Consider the following 18,452-nt stretch of genomic DNA (forward strand, 5'->3'; position numbering starts at 1 on the left):
TTCGCTATAAGAAAAATTAAAGATAGGAACCAGGGCCTAGAGTTGAATGGTATTCACTAGGTTATGGTGTATGCTGATGATGTAAATCTGATAGAACGATCGAAAGAAATGCAGAGGCCTTATTAAACGCTTGCAGGGACATGAGTAAATGCAGAGAAATCTACATACAAGGTAGTTACGGCAAATTATGAATGCGTTAAAATGTCAATTAATACTTTTGACACAATGGATACTTTCAAATATCTTGGATCAGTATTGCCAGACCAAAATCATACCCACAATGAAATTAAATGTCAACTAAAATCAGGATATTCTTGTTATTATTCAGTTCAAAATATTTTGTCGTCGCGAATTCTGTCAAGGAATTCTGTTAAGTCTTAAAATATATAAAATGATACTCCTGTCTGTTATGCTTTATGGTTGTGAAACATGGTCGCTTACTCTGAAGGAAGAACGCAGATTGTAATTATTTGAGAATAAAATTCTGAGACGAATATTTGGACCCAAGAGGAACGGGAATGGGGAATGGCGGAAACTTCATAAGGAGGAACTACATAATTTATACGGTTTATCAAACAACGTTAGAGTCATCAAGTCTAGGAGGCTCAGGTGAGCAGGTCATGTAGCCAGAATGGAAGAAAGTAGGAACGCTTTCAAAGTTTTAACTGGAAACACAATCGGGAAACGTCCATTAGAAAAATCTAGGCCCTAGCAGAAATGGGAATACAGAGTAGAAACTGGATTGAATTGGATAAGGACAGAAGTCAATGGAGAGCTTTTGTGGCCATAGAGAAAGAGAGAGAGAATATATTTAAGTTAAGCACAAGTGCACAACAAACATGAGTGAGTGGTTATCTTTCGCGCTTCTGTCGTGAAGTCCGGGATTCAATCTCGCATTCGACCATTTTGACAAAAGTTTTTCTTAATTAATTCCGTCTGTGAATGTAGAGATAGTGCGTGTACTGTGAGTCCTGGCCGACTTACTTTCTAATCGTTTTTAAATCTTTGTTATTATTAATTACCAGCAGTGATGGATTTGCGAAGAGGGTTAGGGTGGGGATGATTTTCGGATTGAAGCCTCTGCTCCGAAATTACAGAATTTCTAAAACAAATTAAATATTTGTTTTGCCTTTACTCATAAACTTCAAGTTGTCCTCAAATAAAAAATTAGGAATTTTTAGAAAAACTAAGCATTAATAAGAAACCCTTCCAAAATACTTTTCTAAATCCGCCACTGATTATCAGTATAATATGGTCTTCAAGGTTGTATCTGGAAGATTATAGTTGAATATGCAAACGAAACGAAATATTTGTTATGCCTGTACTCATAAACTTAAGCTCCTCTTAAATAAATGTTACAATTTTTTTTTTTTTTTTAAATCCAAACATTATTGAGAAAAAACCCTCCCAAATACACTGAGAAAAATCCATTATCCGGACAGCGGTATATTGTACAAATACAAGGATTCGTTATGTTTACTAAGGAAATCTGTACGGAGCGTACTTTATCCATATACTACATAGGTACTGCCTTTTACCCGCTTAGATATTACATCATGTCTCTGCAGGATGTCTGATATCTAACAATCTTCTGTATTTTACATACGTATACGTATGTTAAATACTTCAGCTATACGTTATATACGTCCATCTGTGTGTAAGATCCAGACCGCCTATAGACACTCTTTCTTTCGCCATGGCTGACGTCATTGAACTACCGTCTTTTGCTTGCGAAACGAGGTTGTTTACAAACGGAACAGAAGAGAGGAAGGAAACCTGGGAAGCCTGGGTAAGTACAATAGTTAACTATTACTTTAGTTAAATATTCCCATTAATTATATATTCTTTTAGTGTAACTTGCTTTAATATAGTACTAAGTAAGTAATGTAGTTTATGACTACAATTCTTACTATTGTAACTCGTAAATGATTGAGGAGAATGGAATGGGTGAATCTGAATTTTGAAAAAACTTTGAATATTAATGTTTTGAAACATATTATGTTTCAAGGTAGCAAAATGAATGTTATGTGTTTATTCATTCCATTTTATATGTGACGATTTATTACTTGGTGCAGATTTACTACAGGACTGCTTAACATAATTGCTAATAAACCGTTTTCAGCGCGGAAATTTCCTTGTGTAGTGAAGATTTAGGATTTAGATTTCTGGGCTTTCGGCATCAATGGCCTTGTTACCCCATATGAGGGATGACTTTCCTCGGCGAGTACACTATCCGGGGAAAGGAAGGGAAGAAAGGATTGGGGAAGGAAGAAAACGGCCGGGACCTATATGTTAGGTACCACTCCGGCATTTGCCTGCTGTGAATGAGGAAAACCCAAGGAAACCTCATTCAGGATGGCTGGACTTAAAATCTTTTGATACTTTTTCGACCGAGTTCTCCCCCGGGATCGAACCCGGAACCGTTCGCACCGAAGGCGAGAGCGCTAGCGACTACCCTACGCGGGGCCACTTGTGTAGTCTAGAAAACTCATTTTTACTAGGATATTTGCAAAAATTTTTTTTTTTTTTTTTTTTTTTTTTTTTTGCTTTTAGTTTAACGCCCCATGATTGTACATCAATGTAAGAGAGAAGGTGACAATGAGATACATGATAATGGTGGAATCAAGAAAATGTAAGGAAACTGGAAAGTCTTAAGAATAACCACACCTACAGTGTTCACCAAAAGGCTATTTGTCGGGAGCAGGAATCGAACCAGGGACCTAACGCGTCAGAGGTAAGCGCTCTACTACAAAGCTTTCTTTTGTTTAAAGAACTTGTTTACATTGAAATATATATATTTTACGAAGATACTAACATATTTTACAGCCTCACTGAAATTAAAAAAAAAAAAAAAAGTAGTCAGGGAGAGTTTACTTGTCAGATTTTTATTTTTTAATTTAATTTATTTTTATTTTTATTTATTTTTGCTTTGTTATGTTCCCTAGTTAATTAATGTTTGGGTTACTGAAAATTAAAACCTTTTTAGTATTATTGTTATGTCATCACTTTGGAACCAAAAAAGTTAGATTTTTTTTCTTGTGTTTTCATATAGGAAGTTGGTAAGTTTGTGCCTTAGCATTGGTTTGGTTTCTACAACGTAATTGAAGGTCATGTTGAGTTGAGTCTTGGCGGGTTTAGAGTTCGTGAAGTGTCAGGCACTGCTTGTGCCCCTGTCTTCTGTCTGTGATGTTTCCTGGCTTTGGGCTGTGAGGTATTTATGTTGAGGAGTACCAACGCAGGCCGCGTGATATACAGGTAGCTTCAACAGCTACGAGTGCCAGATGTTCATCTTTCGTTACGGCGTGACTAATGCAGTATAGTACTAGGTTCAAATTCTATGGGTGGTAAAAATGGTCGTGGTGTGGTAAGAAATACAACGTAATTGTTATTAGTTTATTAGTGTTTCTTCATAGTATAGTTTCACTATTTCTAGAAGGAATTAAGTATTAACGAAGTAATAAATAAGCAAAAGCACACTTTGATTGGCGTTAACTATTTCTCATACTCCATTGAGAATGTTTTGATCCTCAGTTGCGCAAACATCCAGTGTGCGTTTTTTTGTTTGCTTACACTGCCTTATAGATGAGCTCCCTCGTGGCTAAGTGGTTAGTGAACACGCCTTTGGCGTGGGACACCCGGGTTCGATTCCCGGCCGGGGGCCGCGGTGGCTCAGTGGTAGAAGGTTCACCTCTGGTGCTTGGGGTCCCGGGTTCGATCCCAGCCCCGCCAAGTGAACCTTGTGGTGGACAAACACCGTGTGCGTGGGTTTTCTCGGGGTTCTCCCGTTTCCTCCCACTTTCTTCATTCCACTATTTAATTCATTACTCATCACCGTCTCCATTAGCCTAACCATCATAACCGTAGGACATAAAACTCAAAGATTTCATTTCATTTTTTCGATTCCCGGCCGGAGCTTATGTGGTTCGGATTCCACGTTAATCTGTAGGTCCACGTCTCATACAGCCTTGCTGCTGAAAGGAACGTTAAAATCAAATCAGCACTGTTTTACAGATGCAATTGTTCGATTCCGAGTTCGAATGAAGCTTTTTACGGGCAGGGGGCGACTTTTATATATACAATCCAAGGATTTTAGTTATTAGTCAGTGATGCAATATATAGACCTATATATATTACAAAATTGAAAGTGACTATGTTTGTGACTCTTAATCTCTTAAGAGCTGCGGTGGCTCAGTGGTAGAGCGTTCACCTCCGGTACTTGGGGTCCCGGGTTCGATCCCAGCCCCCGTCAAATGAACTTTGTGATGGACAAACACCTTGTGCGTGGGTTTCCTCGGGGTTCTCCCGTTTCCTTCCACTTTCTTCATTCCACCTTTCATTCATTGCTTATCATCAGCGTCTCCTTTAGCCTAACCGGCATAACTGTGGGACGTAAAACTCAAAGGTTTCATTTCATTTTTTCTTAATCTCTTTGGAATCTTGTACTTAGGTTCACAGCGGAAGCGACGAAATAACTCGACTCATCCATTGTAGCTCTCTTCGCAACCAGTTTCCAAAATGTTGGCAATAAGTTTGCGAAACGGGATATGACGACTCCAATTTTGGGTGAAAAGTCGCTATAAAAAATAATAGAGAAATTCATTGTCTATAAGCATTGTTTTAAAGTTGTAGATGTAAACTAAACAATATGTTCTACTCACTGGCGCAAATCCGTGGGGGGGGGGGATGACGGATACATGTCCCCTCCAATCTTGGAACTGAGGGGGACTTCTCCCCAATAATCCGATTTGAAATGTGTTTTTTGGGAGAAATTTGATTATTTTTGTCCGATTGCTACAAAGGAACGTGAGATAAAATAGATGTCCCCCAGAATAAGCCTCAAATCTGCAGCCTCCCAACGCTGAAAACAACTCTGATCCTCCACAACATTGTTTTTCAACTTCATAAGTATTTTGGACATCGTCAAAAAAAAGTATGGTAACGGTCTTACCCCCCCCCCCCTCCCAATGTTGAAGACAGATTTGCGCCGCTGGTTCTACTCACATCTTTGTAAATAGGGCGCAACCAATCCTTTAATTCAGGGATCATTTTTTTGTAAAAGAAAAAGTGCAGAATAATTAAAAGACCCCAAAGGACAAATATAACAAACATCTTCTTCGCCTTTATTCACGCAATCTATAGCTAATCTTGTTGCTATCGGTAATGATGTATTACGTGTGTTTCTCAACGGAAACTCTGCGAACTAAAGGACATCAAGTTTGTAGTTGTTCTTCGTTAGAGGGCAAGGGTAACATAACAATGCAGGATTGTGGGGCAGTGAGTATGCTGTATTTCCAAACTCTTCATCAGTTGCGCTGATTAAAACAAACAAACAGAAAAAAAGAACGTAAAAACTGTTTTGAACTAATAATGCTTCTCTACAGATGAACATTTTGTTTGGAGCAGAAAGTCGCTAAATGTGTAAGTAGGTAAATCGTCATTTAAAAATCACCCAAAAAAGTCTCCAATCGGAAAAAAATATTTTTTGTCGCTATCGTAGGGCGACCATACGTCCCGTTTTGACCGGGACAGTCCCGTTTTAGTGGCGTGTCCCGGCCGTCCCGTCAGTAGATGGAAAAAGTAGTATTCGTCCCGTTCTATGTAAATGAAAGAAGTAAATAACAAACCCAGTATCTTTACTCCTTTTAAAAGTATTAATAATTAATAATAACAAAGAGGCAAAAATTGAACTGAAATTCCCTATATTAAACATACTCTATAGTTCGCAGTACTGCTCGAAAGGCAGCAGAGGTTTTAGCAGTTGGTTGTGTGTTGAACAAATTTCAACGTGTCTTTCCTTTTTCATAAGTACCCGTTCTGTAACAAAGAGAGAGAGGAGGAAATCTGATATCAAGGCACTGATAAGAACAAAGGTAGATCTAAAAGTCTAGGGTTGCAAGAACCTGTCCCGTTTTTAACTGAAAATTTTATGGTCAACCTACGCTATCGTTGAGGTCGAATTCCCCTTATTTAGCGACTTTACCCAAAATTGGCAACATTGACCCCCACCGAACAACCAGGGTTGAATTCAGGGGGTAGCCCGGGGGGAATCTCCCCCCCGAAGAAAATTCATCCCCCCCGGAGAAACTCCCAAAATTTCAGTCACAAAATGTAGAAATTACTTCACCCAATTATTTGCTTTTCTGTCCGTGTACATGCAGACGAAATCCGATCTCTCAATATACATACAAATGACGCAGACCCATTCTATATAAATGTTAACATGTAACATCTAAGATAGAATACCAAATAGTGAATAAAACTTGTATTTCTTAACGCTATGACTGAGTTTGGCAGAACATGAAATTGTTAACTGTTGAAGAAAGGTTTGTATTTTAGTAGGTACTATACTCTCGCCCTATATTATATATTAGTAGGTAGCACTAGCACAGGTTGAGATACGAAAGGAAAGATAGGGAAGATCTTTCGATCATTCCATATAATCTCTCATGTCAGCAGACTTCAGTTCTTGAAAATATACAGTTCCTACATTATTTGAAATAGGGCGCCTAAATCCCATTTCTCGCATCGGAAGTAACAGACGTAAATGTGTTTTACGATTGTTAAAGTAAACACATCTTTCTTTAATTAAAAATAATTCAGTTAAAGGGTGAGATTCAGTGGGCGTCATTTAGAGGGATCAGGGAGGAACAGTTATCCCTCCTTGATTAGAGACTTATATAGAATTTATCAATATGATAATAGTATATAAGTGAAAGATTGCTATTGAAGGTGGCCAAGATCCTGCTCAGTGCCGTTCCATGGGGGAGGGGCAAGCGGGGCGACGGCCCCGGGCGCCGAAGTAAGGGGTGAAAAATTCGGGAGGGAAAAAGAAAAAAGAAGGAAAGAAAAACAGAGGAATGAAATACATGTGGACATATATAAAATGAAAGGAAAAAAGTAATGAAAAGTGCTCAAAATCAAGGAAAAGCAGGGTTTACTTTTTAAAATTTTCCCACCTTTGGCGGCTGGTCTGTCGACCTCACTCATATATACGGGGATGCCGTCGTATACTCTCGCGCCAAGCGCTGATTTTCCACGACACGGCACTAATCCTACTGAAGATTTCGTCAACTAAACTATTGATGTATATGCAGTGAAGAAACCAAGGCTAATATGTTTGATTTAGAATCAGAAGTGTGAGAAAGAATGATAACTTTTTATTAAGATATTCCTAAGTATGTTTGTTTTAGGAGAAAAAATATTTCAGTTAATTTAAATCTTTTTAAAAATTTTTACATTAGTAACAAACAGTAATTACTGAATATAGGAAATAATAAAAATAGTTACTGTAAATAGCAGTTAAAGTTTAGTCTAAACTATTTTTGCCAGTCTTTATTTAATGTTTTAGATGAAATCAAACGATTGTTTTCTTAAAATTATAATCTCATTGAATATTTATCAGCAATTAGTCTCAATATTAGGTAAGATGTGTATGTGAATGGAATTGTTAAATATGCTGCTTTCTTGAAAAAAATACAGAAAAATAACCCTCCCCCGAGCAGTTGACATTCCCCCCCGGGTGTAAATGTCTGAATTCAACACTGCGAACAACACCCCGTTATCTTTAGCCTAGCCAGCATAATAGTGGGACGTAAAACTTAAAGATTTCATTTCGAACAACACTCCCAGAAACCTATTGTTATACCATTCCCAAAACACCCTTTTGTACAGTTCTCCCTATTCGAAAAAAAAAAATTGTAAATAGCAGTGTTCATATATAAATATGGAACTCAATTTCCCTGAATTTTCCAGGTTTTCCAGGTATTAATTTTTCAATTTCCAGGTCTAGTGGAAGAAACTAATAGTACGAGAACACATAAATTTTAAGAATACTATATTTATATATTTGAGAATGGCCACCCTTCTCCCCAATGAACGATTGCAATTAAATATTGAGTCACAAGAAAATAAATAATTAAAATAAATAAAATTTAAGTTGAAAAATATGAAGTTGAGAAACCTACTAAGGGAATTATATAATACTTTTGTTCCATACTTGAATACATTCAAAATATACAAAAATATTGGCTTGGGGAAGAAAAAAGGGCCCGCGAGATTTTAACTGATTCTTATAGTAAACGACAACAGAAATAAATTACTGAAAGAATTTTCAAAATCGGCGCAGGTAAACATGCAGAAAATCGCATTTTCATGTACCGGTTCAAAATGGGGAAGAAAAGACGACCGCGAGATTTTAATTGATTCTTGTAGTACTCGTCGAGAGAAATCGATTAGTGAAGGAATTTTCAAAATCGGCGCAGGCAAACATAGAGAAAATCTCATTTTCATTTTCCGGTTCAAAGTGGGGAAGAAAAAAGGGCCGCAAGATTTTAACTGATTCTTGTAATACTCGACGAGAGAAATCGATTAGTGAAGGAATTTTCAAAATCGGCGCAGGCAAACATGGAGAAAATGGCATTTTCATGTACCCGTTCAAAATGGGGAAGGAAAAAGGTTCCGCGAGATTTTAACTGATTCTTGTAGTACTCGTCGAGAGAAATCGATCAGTGAAGGAATTTTCAAAATCGGCGCAGGCAAACATAGAGAAAATCTCATTTTCATTTTCCGGTTCAAAGTGGGGAAGAAAAAAGGGCCGCAAGATTTTAACTGATTCTTGTAATACTCGACGAGAGAAATCGACTAGTGAAGGAATTGTCAAAATCGGCGCAGGCAAGCATGAAGAAAATGGCATTTTCATGTATCAGTTCAAAATGGGGAAGAAAAAAGGGCCCGCGAGATTTTAACTGTTTCTTGTAGTACTCGACGAGAGAAATCGATTAGTGAAGGAATTTTCAAAATCGGCGCAGGCAAACATGGAGAAAATGGCATTTTCATGTACCGGTTCAAAATGGGGAAGGAAAAAGGTTCCGCGAGTTTGAACCGCTACGATGTATGTTCACGAATGTCCCCGTCTTCTCAAATTTAGTTAATTACTGTTACACTGAAACATGTGACACAGAGTCACATTGTGAATGACTGCAATCGGCAACCACTGCACATATACTCCTCCCGCCCCACAGTTTGATTATTTCGATCCATTCCTCACGTGCTAACGGCATGGTTCAACATCTGCAAGAAAGAGGTAAATGTAACGTTCAATTGGCAATAGCTTTTCACCAAATTAAGCTGCATGAAATCTGATTGCATATTTGACATACTGAGAAAATTCTAGTCCGTGGCCATATGTATCACATATCCCATCAATTCATAAAAATTTTGAACACAAAATTACGGTCGTCCGTGTGACGTACTCCCAAAAGGCCTAATGTGTATCACCCACCTCACATTCAATGAAACCACATCCGTGTAGAATTTAGAAAGGAACTTCTTATGATGTATACAGGATGTCTCAAACGTTCCCTGACATAGGATAACTCTGTTATTATCAGAGTTACAACAAAATGTAAGAGGAAAAACATCTCGAAATATGACGTTTTCAATCTAAAGTGAACACTTTTTAAAAAAAATCGGACGAGATGTTTGTGCTGTATACTCTTTATGCACCCAATTTTAAATGAAAATGCAACGTTGTCATTTACCTGGACCCACAACATAAGTGAATGAAGTTACTGTTTGAAACGGGGGCTGGCCATCGACATGTTAGCGTAAAAGACAGTAACTTCACTCACTTACGTTGTGGGTCCAGGTAAATGGCAATGTTGCATTTTCATTTCACATTGGACGCATAGCGAGTGTACAGCGCAAACGGGTCATCCGATTTTAAAAATTCCTTCACTTTAGAATGAAAACATTATATTTGGAGACGCTTTCCAAAGTAGTATAATTTAGTTTGTTTAAATTTACAATTTAATACAAGTAGATTCGGATTTATATGCGTAGGATTTTGTATGCATCTAACTAATGAATTCTTTATTTTCATGCTTAACTTAGTGACTTGGCTTTGGACTGCAACTGATTATTGTAACCCATTATTGCTTGAGAAGAAACAAGATATCCGAATCTTCATTTGGAGAAATCAAACGTCTATTGGAAAGCTGGGGATTACAATCATTAATTTCTACATTTCAAGGTGCGTAAATTATATATTCTGTGTTTGTTGTTAAATTACTATTACTATTATTGGGTTTAGAATCAATCAAGCACTTCATGATATTTTATGGGGATCAAGATGGGTGCCGGATAGATAAGTATTTGAGCGTCAGGCTCTTATTTCTTTTCAATTTAATATTTAATCAATGATTATTTTTCTCCCTCATTATTCCACCAAATCGTATTCCAAGATCATATATCCATTTTTGATCGATATATCCATATTTTTGATCTCTTTCATATTTCTATATTTTCGATTTTTGATATTGTTTATATTTCGATATTGCTGTATTTTTCGATATTTCGAACAAGTTTCGATAGTTTGTCAATATCGATTATCTATATCTAAATTCGGATATCCCAAAGCCCTATCGAACCCCCTCCGAAATGAAGTTTTTGGCTATGGACCTGATTAGGGATGCGCACGAGACAAGACGAGACAGAATTTTTGTTACGAAATTCGAGACGAGATAGAGCTCTTCCAATAGAAACGGATCCAGTTTTCGAGACGAGACATAACTTTCGCGGCACCTTTTCGAGAGGAGACAATCTCAAATCTTTTCTCTTGCGCATCCCTACACTTGATCATGAGGTATCAAAAAAAAAAAAAAAAGTTAATGAGAAATACCGGTAACATGTAAATACAATATAGGTAGCTAAAAGATTTTTGTTTTCATTCTTCAGTAATGCATTATTATTAATCTCAGGGGGGCGCGGTGGCTCAGTGGTAGAGTGTTAACCTCCGGTGTTTGGGGTCCCTGGTTCGATCCCAACTCGCGCCGTGTGGACTTTGTAGTGGACAAACACCGTGCTCGTGGGTTTTCTCGGGGTTCTCCCGTTTCCTCCCACTTTCTTCATTCCACCATTTCACTCATTTCTCATTATCTCCGTCTCCTGTAGCCTAACCGGCATAATCGTGGGACGTTAAACTTAAAGATTTCATTTTTTATTAATCTCTGTATTTTATAGTGTATTCTCAAGCTTAAGGTGATGTATAATTAAATTTTGAATTCAGTTAACTTATTTTGTTTCTCAGATTGTTTTTAAAATGTATGTACAAACGTTTATTTTCATTCTTGAGAGTTTAAAGTGACGTGTAGTTATTAAACATAGTATTTAATATTGTACTCTTAACGTGGAAGTGATATACAGTTAACTTTTGAATTCAGTTGACATTTTTCTCTCTGAAATTGCTTTAAAAAGTATGTAAAAACGTTTTTATTTTATTTCTTGAGTGCTAAAAGTGATGCAAAGTTATTAAGCTTACTACTTTATATTGTATTCTTAACCCTAAACTGATACACAGTGCGTTTTTGAATAAATTATGTCAAGTTATTTGAGTGACGAACACTGGTAGAAAATCCTGACTACTACTGGAACATTTTGATTTTAAGGTGACGACTACTGGTGCAAGGATTTTAAAATATTGTTTTTCCTCCAACGGCTACTCCTTTTTTAATTCTAACTACATGGTCATTATAGGAAGGATCAGTGAGTCTTTCCAACTATTGTACAGCTCCGACAGATTCACGATGCTCAGAGAAGAGACAAAATAGTATGTTTTCAACCTTAAAGTGAGAACCACTGGCGTTTTTACCCTGCTATGCAAAAGTAAGTGAGTACTCCAATGGAGTTCCAATGCGGTACTTAATTTCTGCGTTTTAGATATATGGAAATACATGTCTCTAAAATGTAAAGAACTGATTTTTTTTTTTTTTACTGAAAACTGCAACTCGGTAAGCCTTATGGATACCGAGGTATGGGAAAATAAACTATAGGTATGTGGGGCTTGCATACTTGACGCTACAATTCGGAAATTGAATTAAAATATGACTAACGGCTATCAAGATGTTGTCAAATAAAGGGAGGACCAACACAGTTAAGGGGTTTTCGTGTTAGATGCTAAAATTTCCGAAATCGGTCATGGAAAGTTAATAAACACCAGTAGCAATTTCATCTTAAAGTAATTAGATATCTTCATGGGGTGTTAGAACATCATGGAGTCTACCAAAATTAAATTTTAAAAGCTTTTGAAAATATAATCTGACATTTGTAAACAGTATTTGAAATATGTATTTACCCAAAACTTCCAGCTAGTACATCTAACATCTGGAGAAACACTGTGAAATAAAAGCTTGAAATTTCGGAAACAATTATTGGTCGCAACAAAATTAAATAAGATGGTACTTCTATGGGTTAAATCAGTACCTCAGTACAATTTCGATCGAAAGATTAGTTCAGTCCTAGGTTTTCTTCAGGCAATTCCAAGGGTTCATCGAGCTGTGCAAAAGAATGAAAATTCGCTGTCAATATCTAAGATAGTAAATATGATATAAGGAATTATATATTTTATGACGTGAAAATAGAGATCTTTATGGATTTGTACTTTTGGGTCTTTCCTAAAAGAAAAAAATTCAGAAAACTACTGTATATACCTTAATAGACAATTCAGTGGGCGGGGACACAGTAGCTTAGTGGTAGGGTATTTAACTAATCTTTTTTTTTTTTTTGCAGAAACTATTGGAGTATTCACTTAACCCATAGAAATACGATCATACTTAACTCCCTATTTAATTTTAAAATTAAATAAAAGGAAATATTTCAGTGTAGCGACCCACGATTATGCATTTTAGTCTCAGGGAGATTATGATTAAAGCAAGTGAATGTTGTTGACAGAATTGATGGAATGCAAAGGTGGAAGGAGAGTACCCCGAGAAAACCCACGAATACGATGTCCACTACAAACTGACTTGGCCGTGGATCGAACCAAGAACCCAATACACCAGAGGTAAGCACTCTACCACTAAGCCACTGTGCCCCCGCCCATTTAATTGTCTATTAAGGTATATACGGTTGTTTTCTGAAATTTCTTCTTCTTACAGCAAATACTCAAAAGTACAAATCCATGTGGGTCTCTATTTTTACGACGTCATAAAATACATAATTCCTTATATCTCGCTTGCTATATTAGATATTGACAAAAAATGTTCACTTTATTTCAGAGCCCGATGAACGCTTGGAATTGTCCAAAGAAAATTTAGAGCTGAATTAATCTTTCGATCGAAATTGTACTGACGAGTCTGAGGTTCTCACTTAACCCATATAAGTACCATCTTATTTAACTTTTGTTAGGATCAATAATTGTTTTCTGAAATTTCAAGATCTAATACGCTTTTATTGTAGGGTGTCTCTCTAGCTGCTAGATGTACTAGCTGGAACTTTTAGGTAAATACATATTTCTAATACTCTTTACAAATGTCAAAATATATTTTACAAAACTTTTAAAATTTAATCTTGGTAGACCCCATGATGTTCTTAAACTCCATGGAAATACCTAATTATTTTAAGATGAAATTGCTACTGATGCTTATTAACTTTACATGACCGGTTTCGGAAATTTTACCACCTAACACGAAAACCCCATAACTATATGGATCCTCCCTTTATTTGACAATATCTTGATAGTCATATTTTAATTAATTTTCTAAATTGTACTGTCTAATATGCAAGCTCCACGTACCTATGGTGTCGCTTTTTATTTCACCATATTTCGGTAACTGTTAGGCGTACCGACTTGCGGTTTCGGTAAACACACACCTCTAACGTTCTTTAAAACGTTATTAAGACATATTTTAGAATATTTAGAAATGAGAGTTCTGGGAATATCATGGTACCCGAAAACCCCCATCAGGGCGTGTGTGTAGTGTATTTAATTGAAACTACTTTTGAGGTTGTTGTAAGCCCTCGTAATTACGTTTCCGAAACTGCACCATCTAGTACGCAAACTCCACAGTTCTGTAGTGTCGCTCTTTATTTTCCCATATCTCGATATCCATAAGGCTTACCGAGTTGAGGTTTTCGGTAAACAGATGTCAGTTCCTTACATTTTAGAGACGTATATTTTCATATATCTAGAAAATACAGACATTAGGTACCCCATGGTAGCCCGAACACCATTGAGGTACCCACTTACTTTTGAATGGTAATACATTTTGAGTTGTTGTTCAGCATCAATAAACACTTCATAGTTTTTCTACGTGCAACCCAAAAGTCCATACCTGACCTAACAGATTTTGTCCATTTAATCTCAAAAATGTTAAGATACTTTGTATTGTTAAGTACAACCAAATTAAGCACACTGAATATAACATTTTAAATATTTTCTGATTTTTGTTGCAGGTATTTCGTGCATCAAACCAGGATTCTGCTTGAAAGACAGTCAAAAGAAGCAGTGTAGGTTGTGGCTAAAAGTACGCCCTTTCTGAAGACAGACTCAGTTGTACTTACATTATTTTGTACGAATATATAACCCTAATAAAGATACTGTACTACAAATTATTTCTTTCTTCCATAAATTATAATAAAATATTATCTCTGTTTAAAGAAAATGATTGTTAATGTTAAGTCATTTTAATTCTTTTTCTCTGTAATAAGAACATTATCCCTAGCAATATTTTTTATCTTTGTGCTATTGCGATTGGATGAAGTAAAATTCTATACGAAGCACTATTATTTCAGACATGCATTAATAACTAATGTATTGTTCTGTATGTAAGACAATGTGTATACTGAACATGTCTAGCGAAGGTGTTGTTTTAATACAGAATCTATAACTCAGCTTTTCAGTAGTCAACTTTATTGGGAATCCGAAGAAAGAAGTTAAAAAAAAAAAAAAATGTTGGACTTACCAGCGTGTGTGTGTTCGAATTCTGGACTAATCCAAATTATCCAGAGAAATCTTTATATATTTCTTTGTTGCTATTTCAGATGTATCCTTTATCCAAGTCGTATGAAACGGAGACTTCATACATCGCTATACTTTGTATGAACTATGTTCCGTATTTACTTAATCACTTTGTAACTTTCTCTAGTGTTGACAAGGCCGCAGGTGTCAATCGAATAGTTTAGTGTTTCACTCATGTCACCTTGTGACTAAGGTACGTCCTGTCGGTATATATATGGTACTGGGTTCAATTAGCGATAAAATACATTTTTAGCGTTAAACAAATGCAAAAATCTATACGAAATGAGATACCGTGATCTCTGACTTACGGATAACACCAAGCAACTAATGGTACTGAGTGTGATTGAGTTTACTAATTACTATTTGGCTAAAATCAGTGTTCCTTTATCTATAGTTCTTTTCGTGCTTTGAATTGCAAAGTTTGAAATAACCGTTTTAAATTATTGTGTATATATATCTTCCGAGTAATTCTGAGAATCATTGCTCTTTCTTTAAGCAATGTATGAGACTGTTAAATTGCTCTTTCCTTAAAATGTTGCACTAAGAAGGATGCATCCAGGAAAGTCCAAATTTGCAGAATGTCTATAGCAGGGAAGAATAAATATGTTTAGTCGATGGCTGCACAACGCCTCCGCTGTCACCACGTTGTCACACAGCGAATACAGCGAACGTTTAAGAGTATTCTGCACTTACTATTAGGTATCGGCCTGGGAACTTTGGCGCATCTACCCAGTCTCCTTCTTGGTGTTTCATTTTTAATGGCGAGTACTGAGTAGGAATAATATTGTAAGCGAATGCGTTTCCGGCTGACACCACACTTTTAATTATTGCGACATTTAAAAAAAAAAAAAAAACTGTTAATTAAAATGTACAGAGAAGTTATTTCTGGAAAATTCTATTCAGGCCTCTTGTGGTAACAACTGCACTTTAGTAGAAGATACTATTAAGGAAAAGAATGAGGTAAAATAATCTTTATATCGTACAAGCAATGGATGATAACAGCTTAATAAATGATTGTACGTAAATCTTGTTTGAGTTTGAATATAGGATTGTATAAGGCTGTGCATTTTGCATTATTATTGAGGTGCTGCAACTACTTAACTGCAAACCATATGATAAATTCTTACAGTAATATATCACATATTGATTTACTCTGTATGGAAACGAAAATAGTTTAATATATGGTTAACCTCCTTTGTGCCAGGGGCGGATCCAGAGGGGGGCGATCGGGGCGATCGCCCCCCCCCACAAGAGGAAACTTTCTTATTTTATATATAAATAAACCCATCCATAACAAGTTTGGAGCTCTTAAAAGTAGCAGTATTACCGCCGACCGCCCCCCCCCCCCAGAAGTCCGTCCTGGATCCGCCCCTGCTTTGTGCCCATAATTTTAAAATTAACGCTTGTGTCACTTTTCAACACTTGACTTTGCAGTAGCTTTCCAACGAATTAGCAGGAAGCCCAAACTTATAGGACACCCTGCAGGTAAATACATTTCTTTGGACAGTTTCACTGCTCCAAACTAAGATTTGAAAAGTGTAGTATTGTTAATTTTATTATTATTGGCACAAAGGAGATCAACCATATTTTAAGCTATTTTTGTTTTCATACAGAGTAAAACAATATTTGACAACATTACAGTAAGAATGTATCATGCACTTTGCAGTATGTTGCAGCACTTTAATAATGGTGCACTATACGTACACTCTAGATCCTGCATATGTCCGATCCATACATTACAAGAAGGCAATACGTATTCGATACAGGTAAAATCTGTATATTTCATATGGACAACCTATTAGCTATATACATCCAATCTATACATTACATATGGCCAACCTGTACGCGACATACGTATAATCTATATGCTGCATGCAGACAGTCTGTAAGCTACATATATGCACTCTGTATGGTGCATACGGATATTCTGTATGCTGTATCTGGACAAGCTGTGTGCGACATAAGGAAAATCTGTATAATACATACGTACAATACGTATACTGTATCTAGTCGTACGTATGGGGCACAAGTACAATATAGATGCTGTCTCGGGGTTGAACGCAAGAAACATACGTACAGAACGTATATTGCATACTTCTTGAAATCATGCTCCGTCCTGATAGTCAGTGTATGTCGTCATTATTAACCCACATGCTACATACGACCCTGACGTCACAAAGCTAGATATTACCTCCGTATATACTTGTTACTGCAGATAACGTCACACGAATGACGTCATTGCACTTGTGCAGACAGTACGTATAATACATACTTTTTCAGCTATACGTTTGCTGCAGGATGTTATATACGGTTGTACGTTAAGTCCAGAAACTACAGGAATTACGAATGTAACCTACGTTTTTAAGTATGCCACCTACATTTTTTTTTCTCAGTGTACTTTTCCAAAATCCGATACTGATTATTTCTATCAAACGGTATTCAAGATTGTGTCCGGAAGATTACTATTAAATCATTGCACAGCTACAGTATAACGGAAATGTGGAAGTACGCTCTGACAGATATATTGAAAAACGCACGCTCTGATGGATATATTGAAAAACATAAGTTTAATTATGTGCTAGAAGCTAGAGTACTAAGCTCTAAGAAGTGAAACACGGATGACTAAAAAGAAATGATCTAGAGAAGAAAAAAATGTCGATAATTCAGAAGTTAAAATCAAGTTAAATAGCTTCTAAAATTACCCTCAAATACTACGTACTTTATTTTTATTTTAATTCATAAACCATGTGCTCCATCCATCATGATGGTGAATTCCAGAGCGAAATATGGCATTCATGACGTGAAATCTTATTTAACTTTAGAGTATACTATAAGAAAGCTATTTAAAGTGAAAAATCATGAAAATGAAAAAAGCCAAAATTTCCAAAATTCTCGTTTTTTTCCCCAAAAAACCGGCTTTTTATGTGCAAAAAACCATCGATTAAAAAAAAAGTCGGCTTTTTTGCATCTCTACTTTTCGTCTCGTATCGATTCTCATCTCGAAAGCGAAACGGTAATTTGATTTAGCCTTGTCCCGTCTCGAATGTAAAATGTTAATTCTCTTCCCGATTTTATTTGTTTTGTTTTAAAAATGAGATAAGAAATTCCTCATCTCGTAGGCAACATTAAACAAAACCGAATTATTCTTGCTAAATGTCACGTTTCTGCTTGTAATGATATGACCTGAGCGATAAGCTCCTAACTTTTAACCTTCTACGAGGTAATTATTAGTATTATTATTATTAGTTTATTATTATTACTATTATTATTCCTGAAGATTTGATATTTGAAGTATTGAAACATCCGAGTTTTCAAAAGCTGAAAATAATAAAACGTGTGTCATCGCCGATCAATTGCAACCAAAAATCCTAAATTAAAAAATAAATATATTTGCCCGGTGTGGATTCGATTCCAGTACCTCCAGACCACTGATCGAGAGCCTTGACCACTGTACCACGATCAGTACGTAATAAGTGATTCGTCTTTAGTGTGTTTACGTTAGGTTTCTTTGTCTACTTTTACGAAGTTTTACAGTATATTTCTTCGTTTCAAAACTTCTTTCGTATTTCTTTCACCATGATATAAGTCAATGATCTTTGGCATGGTTTATATTAATAACTTGAGCTGTTCTTAAACCTTTGGTTCACAAGTTTGTTTC

Source organism: Thermobia domestica, chromosome 1, assembly GCF_964235325.1.
Source record: "Thermobia domestica chromosome 1, izTheDome1.hap1.1, whole genome shotgun sequence".
NCBI lineage: Eukaryota > Metazoa > Arthropoda > Insecta > Zygentoma > Lepismatidae > Thermobia > Thermobia domestica.